Raw genomic sequence first — 8,462 nt, forward strand, 5'->3', positions numbered from 1 at the left:
TTTTTTTGTAATAGAGCTCAGAGTCTCGCTAGGTTGCCCAGGTTGATCTCAAACTCCTGAGCTCAAGCAATCCTCCCATCTCAGCCTTCTAAAGTGCTGGGATTACAGGCTTGAGTCACTATACTGGGCCTGACCAGGAACTTTCTTCCTCCCCTCATTCGAACTTTCTTAGCTCCCACTCAAGTCTTCCTAAATGCTACGTGGTATCCTTGGGACTCCTAATGCCTATTTTTTCAGGAAGTGAAATTATATTCTTAGAGTAAAAACCAAAATCTGCTTTTGCTCAATTCTTTGACTTTACCGTATTTATATGCCATATATATATATAGAGAGAGTGCATATAGATATACACACACATATATACATACACACACACACACACACATCAGATTGTGGTAGCTTTTGGAAACTCTCTGAGGCACAGAAAAGAAGTTGCCTGAGACATCAAAGAATTGCAAAAGAGGCCACAGCCCCAAAGGCCTGACTGACTGCTTTGTGATTTGTAACATGACAACTGAAAAGCATCTGTTGGCTTCAGTAAATAGAAGCTGAATCATAACATTTGTTCCAGGAAACAGTAACTGAAGTCGCAAATCATAAATAATAAAGCATGAAAAATCTTATTTTAACCTAATGGACTAAAAGATTTCTTGCTTTTTTCATTTCTGCTAATGGCCTCTCTCCCTTGGCACTGCCAGAGCTGGCCCATTAAAGGTGAATCGAGCCTCAGTTTGCAGGCAGGACGTGGTCCAAAAGGTCATTTGTAAGTTGGTTGTTTGGACTGAAGAATGTGTTTTCCCCTAGAAACCATTTTTCTCAGGGTGACTGGGTTCTCAGGGTCGCTTGCACAGTGCTGTTCAACTTCTACTGAAGCTGAGCTCTGGGTCTTTGAGGGCAGGTTCTCTGCAGTGCAGGAGGGAGAAATCAGGTCACCTGCTGCTGCTTTGCATAGAGCCCTGGCTCTGAGCATAATTTAAGCATAAGTTTTCTTTTCTACGTTCTCAACTCCCTTTTGGTGTCCAGGTCCAGGGTCCTAGTCCCTGGATTGCAGCACCCTCTCCTAATGTGCTTTACCCACCTCTGGGCTGCTTGCCTGCTGAGGGGGGCCTGGGACCCCAAATTACCCATTTATTCCTGCTTCCTGACCAATCAGACTTCCATTTCCTCAGGGCAGTTGATATCAGCTAAGGGCCAGGGGGGAAAGCAAAAGGAACAGATATGAATTCACACTAGTAGGTGAATCATGGAGAACCTCTTAACCCTCTTAATACCTTCTCGTGTTAAAAAGAATTAGTTGTGGGATCTGAGAGTCCTTGTCGGGCAGTATGGGTCAGGGATGAACAAGGTGACTAAGGATTCATTTTCACACACACATTAGTGGGACTCTTAGCCTCTTTACTGCACCTGCTTCCAGAACACTGGCAGTCAGTCAGGAAACGATCCTACTCTGGGAAAAACCGGGATGGTCACAGAGAAGAAACTTTCAGGTTCAGACACTGGGGAGACTCCCCTCAGTGAATAAGCTGGTTCTGTGCCAGATCGCCTCTGAGAATAAGCCACCTTCATGCACACAGAACCCTCCACCAGTTCTCTGTGCCTCATAATGAAATCTTAACAGATAGCCAAAGATTACCAGATGTTTATGGAAAGATCTAATATGAAACAAAAAGACCAAAACAGAGGAAACAACAGAACAAATCTTCAAAAGTAGTATAGTTACTATCTATAGAGAAATAAGAAAAGACATTTATCCATGAAATGACAGGACGTATTTTAGACTGTTTGGGATGCTATAACAAAATATGATAAACTGGGTGGTTTATAAACAACAGAAATTTATTTCTCATGGTTCTAGGGACTGGAATACAAGATCAAGGCGCTGATTTGGTGTCTGGAGAGGGCCTGCTTTCTGGTTCAGAGACAGTGTCTTGCAGTGGCCTCACATGGTGGAAAGGGTGAGCTGGCTCCGTTAGGTCTCTTTTATAAAGGCACTAATACTATTCATAAGGGTTCCATTCTCATGACCTGATTACCTCCCAAAGGTTCCCATCTACAAATACTATCACATTGGGGGTTAGGTCTCAACACGTAAATTTTGGGGGGACACAGACATTCAAACCATAGCAGGGTACAAAATAAAATAATCATAACAAGAAAGGGATTTTGGTTATGAAAAAGCAGAAGTTGAAAGTAAGTATTCAAAAGAAAGGATAGAAAATAATTGATAAAGGCTGGGCGTGGTGGCTCACATCTGTAATCCCAGCACTTTGGGAGGCCAAGATGGGTAGATCACAAGGTCAGGAGTTCGAGATCACTAGCCAAGATGGTGAAACCCTGTTTCTACTAAAAATACAAAAAAAAATTAACTGGGTGTGGTGGTGGGAGCCTGTAATCCCAGCTACTAGGGAGGCCGAGGCAGATAATTGGTTGAACCTGGGAGGTGGAGGTTGCAGTTGCAGTGAGTTGAGATTGCACCACTGCACTCCAGCCTGGGTGACAGAGTGAAACTCTGTTTCAAAAAAAAAAAAAAAAAAAGAAAAGAAAATAATTGATAAAAACTTCAGAACATAGTACAAAAAGATGGAAAAATGTGAGAGATAAGAAAATTTGTGGATCTATTCTGAAAGTCCAACATCCAGCAAGAATGGAGGGAAGGAAATAATAATAAAAAAAATAATACCAGAAAATTTATCAGAATGAAAGGATAAGGGTCTCAGTATCAAAGGGACTGCTAAGTGAGCCACAAAATGAATGGGAAGAAAGGCTCAGGCTATAAGGCACATCTTTATAACCCTTCAGAACTCTAAGGATAAAAAGGAGATCCTAAAATCTTCCTAAAAATAACAGATAACATACAAAGGACTAGGAATCAAAATGGTATTGAACTTCTCAGTAGCAACATTGGAAGTCAGAAGAAACCGGAGCAAACTACTTATAACTCTGACGGGAAGTGATCTGCAATCCAGAATTCCACACCAACCCAGCTAAATTCTCAGTCAGGTATAAGGGCAGAATAAAAGCATTTTTAGATGTCAAAGATCTCAAAATATTTATCTCTATGTACCTTTATTCCAGAAGGTTCTGGGGATGTGCTACTGAAACCAAAGGAGTAAGCCAGGAAAGAGGAAGACACAGATTTTAATAATTTAAGAAACAGGGGATCCAACAGAGCAAAGTGTAGTTGCAGTCCTAGGAACAGCTATGCAGTAGGCCCACAGATGGCCAGTACAGATAGGAACGGGGAGGAAGGTACTCAGAAAAAAAATGTAACCAGTGTGCATGGGCCATGAAGAGAAGCATTAGAAAACAAAGAACCAGAGAATGATAAAAAATGAGGCACATGCATATTATACAGTTTTTTTTAAAGAAAATAAATAACAGAAATCAAATGATGATTAAGTCCAGGCAAAAATAAAAAGGTTCTACAAGACAGAAAGCACAGTCATAGTACACTACTTGACTCTGGAGTGCACAATGTTTGTATAATCATCACAATGTAAACAGCGACCACCAGATTCAACCAAAATTTGTGATATAATCACAAGAGGAATGAGAGGTGGAAAGTATGATGTATGAGAGTTAAGTCCTAATCTCTCATGGCAATAAACTAACAAATGCTACCTAAAATTAAAAGATCAAGAAATCTCACTATGCACACATTGTTGAGAAACACTGAGATAAATACCAGAAAAAACAGCCAAGGAGTTGAGAACAGTAGCCTCTAGTAAGTTGACCTATGGCGTGGGGACTATTACTTTTCATTACAATGCTTTTAGTACTTCTTAGCCTTTAAAAATGTGTACTTGGAATATTTTCATACATATAGTAATTTTATTATTATTTATTTATTTGTTGAGACCTAGTGTTGCTCTATCACCCAGGCTGAAATGCAGTAGCGTGATCTCAGATCACTGCAACCTCTGCCTCCCAGGTTCAAGTGATTCTCCTGCCTCAGCCTCCCAAGTAGCTAGGACTACAGGTGTGCACCACCACACTTGGGTAATTTTCTTTTTCTTTTTTTTTTAAGCAGAGACAGGAGTTTGCCACGTTGGCCAGGCTGGTCTTGAACTCCTGACCTAAGTGATCTGTCTGCCTCGGCCTCCCAAAGTGCTGAGACTACAGGCGTGAGCCACCGTACCCGGTCCATATAGTAATTTTAAAATAAAGTCAACAAATTAGGAAGACAAAGGATGGCTTGATTGTTAATCTAAGTGAATCTCTAGTTAGTGGTGTGTTGGTGTGAGTAAAATTCAGAAACTGTAGGAAAAACAGATTGAGGAGCAGTTGAAAGGGTAGGCAGAAAGAGGCAGGGAACCACCTAGAAAGCATGGAGAAGCTGTTATGCCCAAGGGTCATTTGTGTATTTAGGAATGCCTAAAAATTAGTACATTACTGACTTGTTAAATTGCTTTCTGACTGTAAAAGTAATAATACTTATTGTAGGAAGTTTGGAAAAGGCAAATTAACAAATAAAATGGGAGAGAGAAAGAGAAATCAAAACCACTAAATATCTCATTATTCATAGATTATTACTTATCAGCACTTTTTTTTTCTTTCTTTCTTTTTTTTTTTTTTGACACCAAGTGAGTGCAGTGGTGCGATCTTGGCTCACTGCAACCTCCGCCTCCCAGGTTCAAGTGATTCTCATGCCTCAGCCTCCTGAGTAGCTGGGATTACAGGCGTGTGCTGCCATGTCCAGCCAATTTTTGTATCTTTTAGTAGAGATGGGGATTTGCCTTGTTGGCCAGGCAGATCTCGAGCCCCCGACCTCAGATGATCTGCCCCCCTCAGCTTCCCAACGTTCTGGGGTTGCAGTCATGAGCCACCATGCCTGGTCAAGCACATCTTTTTAAAACAAAAATAAGATTACAATGTATAGGCCAGGCAAGGTGGCTCATGCCTGTAATTCCAGCACTTCAGAAGGTGGAGGCATGTAGATGGCTTGAGCCCAGAAGTTCAACACCAAAACAAGCCTGGGCAACATGGTGAAATCCCTCTCTACAAAAAATATAAAACATTAGCCGGGTGTGATGGTGCATACCTGCAATCCCAGCTACTTGGGAGGCTGAGGTGGGAAGATCACCTGATCCTGAGAGGTCCAGGCTGCAGTGAGCTGTGATCACACTACTCTACTCCAGCCTGGGTGACAGAGTGAGGCCCGGTCTCCAATAAAAAAAAAAAAAGAAAAAGAAAAAGAAAAAATTACAATGTGTAAACACTTCTATGTCACACTTTATTTCCTCTTAGCATTTCTCTAGGTTACTATTGTCTTTGATAAATGAATTTTTTTTTTTTTTTTGAGACCGTCTCACTCTGTTGCCCAGGCTGGAGTGCAGCGGTGTGACCATGGCTCACTGCAACCTCCGTCTCCCAGGTTCAAGCAATTCTCCTGCCTCAGCTTCCTGAGTAGCTGGAACTACAAGCATGTGCCACCACGCCTGGCTAATTGTTGTATTTTTAGTAGTGATGGGGTTTCGCCATGTTGGCCAGGCTGGTCTCAAACTCCTGACCTCAGGTGATCAGCCTGCCTCGGCCTCCTAAAGTGCTGGGATTACAGGCATGAGCCACTGTGCCCAGCTGAGAAATGATTTTAAATATGTGTTTAGTATTCTAACATAAGAAGGTACATGTAATTTATGGTCTATGATTAATAATTTATGCTTTTCCAGCCTCCAATAGCTGGATATTTTGATTGTTTCTAATTTTCATAATTATAAATAATATTTTGGTGACTGTCCTTAACCATAAGTCTGTGAGGTCTCTTATTGGGTCAATGGGTATGAACATTTTAAAAGCTATTAATACTCCATGTCGGGTTATTCACCAGAAAGATTCGACCTGTTTATACACAGTTCCACCAGCACAGTCTACCATCATTGGACATTATCATCAAATACAACTTTTGAGTAACCATGTTAATGTATCACACAATCAAAAAAGATCAAGGTTGGGGGCAAATTCGTAAAATGGAATGCAAACAAAAATAAATGAACCGAACTATATTTCATGTTAATAACAATACTACACTGAAGGGTAGAATTGGGAGGGGGAAGAACTAACTCACGTAGGTAACTTGAACACAGTATTTTAATATATATCCTCTGGCAGTAAAGAACCTTAAATACATACTAATTGGTAGAGTTGTTTTCCTGCAGTGCTATGGATTAGGAATTCTGAAATTATTTTTAGTACATATTCTAGTACACAGCAAATAAATAAATAAATAGTGAGTAATAGGAGCCAGGTGTCTCTCTACTGGCCAAGGACATCATACGTATGGAAAAATGGAAGGTTAGAATGAACAAACTCTGTGGTGTCAGTATGGACTCATGTTTTAGTTGTACTGTGGCTACTTATGAAAATGTGCTTGATTTTTGGGAATATACTCTGAGGTATTTTGGAGTGCGGGACATCATGTCTGTGATTTACTTTTTTTTGGAGACAGTCTTGCTCTGTTGCCCAGGCTGGAGTGCAGTAACGTGATCTCAGCTCACTGCAACCTCCACTTCCTGGGTTCAAGCGATGCTCCTGCCTCAGCCTCCCAAGTAGCTGGGATTAGACATGCAATGCCACGCCCCACTAATTTTTGTATTTTTAGTAGAGATGGGGTTTCACCATTTTGGCCTGGCTGGTCTCAAACTCCTGACCTTAAGTGATCAACCCACCTCAGCCTCCCAAAGTGTTGGGATTACGGGTGTGAGCCACCAGCCCAGCTTGCAATTTACTCTCAAATGGTTCAGGAAAAAAATGCGCATTTACATATGGAGACGGAGATGAAGACACAGAAAGAATGAGATTGATAAAGAACTGAGGTAAAATGTTCAGTACTGGGGAATCTGGGTGAAAAGAATGTAGGGATTCTTTATACTATTTTTGCCACTTTTCTGTTAGCTTGAAATTATTTCAAAATACTGTTTGGCCAAATTAGCAGCTAAGAAAAAATTATTAGAGTGGTTTTCATTTTACTTCATTCGTGTGTTCAGTAAAGTTGAACACATGGATGTTAATGGACCATTCGGGTTATATGGTTCCTATTTTTTGCTCATTTTTATGTCATGGTGTTTATCTTTTCTGTGTTGATTTGTAAAAGCTATTTTTAAACCCTTCATCTGCCATATATGTTACATTTCTTTCCTGCTTTCTGCCACCTTCTAATGTTATTACCAACTTTCTTTTCCAACCTTGGACCACTGGCATATTCACTCATTTCTAAACATTAGAACTTGTAGTGCTCTTTGAAATGTAGCCAGTCTATGGTTCATTCTGCAACTGCATATTAGTTAACAGGCAAAAATATCTTAGTAAGGGAGAGTGTCTTTTTCTTCTAATGAAAAAAAACAACAAAATCTAACCCCCCCACCACCAAGCACTAAGGTGTTTATTTATTTATTTTTTTGAACAGGGTCTCACTCTGTTTGCCCAGGTTGAGGTAATGTGAATCACGGCTCACTGCAGCCTCGACCTCCCAGGCTCAATCCATCCTCCCACCTCAGCCTCCCGAGTAGCTGTAGTTGAGACTACAGGCATGTGTCACTACACCTGGCCTTTTTTTTTTTTTTTTTTTCCAGAGACCGGGCATGGTGGCGGGCGCCTGTACTCCCAGCTACTTGCGAGGCTGACGCAGGAGAACGGCATGAACCCAGGAGGCGGAGCTTGCAGTGAGCCGAGATAGCGCCACCGCACTCCCGCCTGGGCGACAGAGCGAGACCGCGTCTCAAAAAAACAAAAAACAAAAAACAAAACAAAAACAAAAAAAAACAAAAGAAAGAAATTAGCCAGGCGTGGTGGTGCGTGCCTGTAATCCCAGCTACTCGGGAGACTGAGGCATGAGAATCGCTTGAACCCAGGAGGCAGAGGTTGCAGTGAGCCGAGATCCCACCACTGCACTCCAGCCTGGGCGACAGAGCGAGACTTCGTGTCAAATAATAATAATAATACAGATGGGCTGTAATTGTCTCCGTTTTACAAACTAATGAAGAGATGAAAAAGAGGTCAAGTTAACTGGCACAGGTCCCACGCTAGTAATCGCGGGTTTTGGGATTCAAGCACAGACCAACCACCTTTGCCCCTACCCTATGCTACCTCAGGCAGTCGGGAGATAGGCGCCCAGTCAAAAGCCACATGTAAGAAAAACTGAAGCAGGAGTGGTGCGTCAGTATTCTCAATTTCAAACTTTGAGAACAGTCATGTCCTCTAAGGAAAGCCAACAAGGGGTTACAAGTGCTGAAGTCATCAAGAAAATGTGTCTGTCTTTCCTGGAGACTGGAAAGGAAAATTAGGATGAGGAAAATCCAGAGAATGGTAAAATGGCCTGACTTGAATAAGAACTGAGACAGGGCTCGGTGGCTCACATCTGTAATTCTAGCACTGTGGGAGACCGAGGCGGGTGGATCACCTGAGCTCACGAGTTCGAGACCATCCTGGGCAAGTGTGAAAACCCGTCTTTATTGGTGGGGGGGGGG

The sequence above is a fragment of the Mandrillus leucophaeus genome, unplaced genomic scaffold (genome assembly GCF_000951045.1).
Source record: "Mandrillus leucophaeus isolate KB7577 unplaced genomic scaffold, Mleu.le_1.0 Scaffold1, whole genome shotgun sequence".
NCBI classification, from domain to species: domain Eukaryota; kingdom Metazoa; phylum Chordata; class Mammalia; order Primates; family Cercopithecidae; genus Mandrillus; species Mandrillus leucophaeus.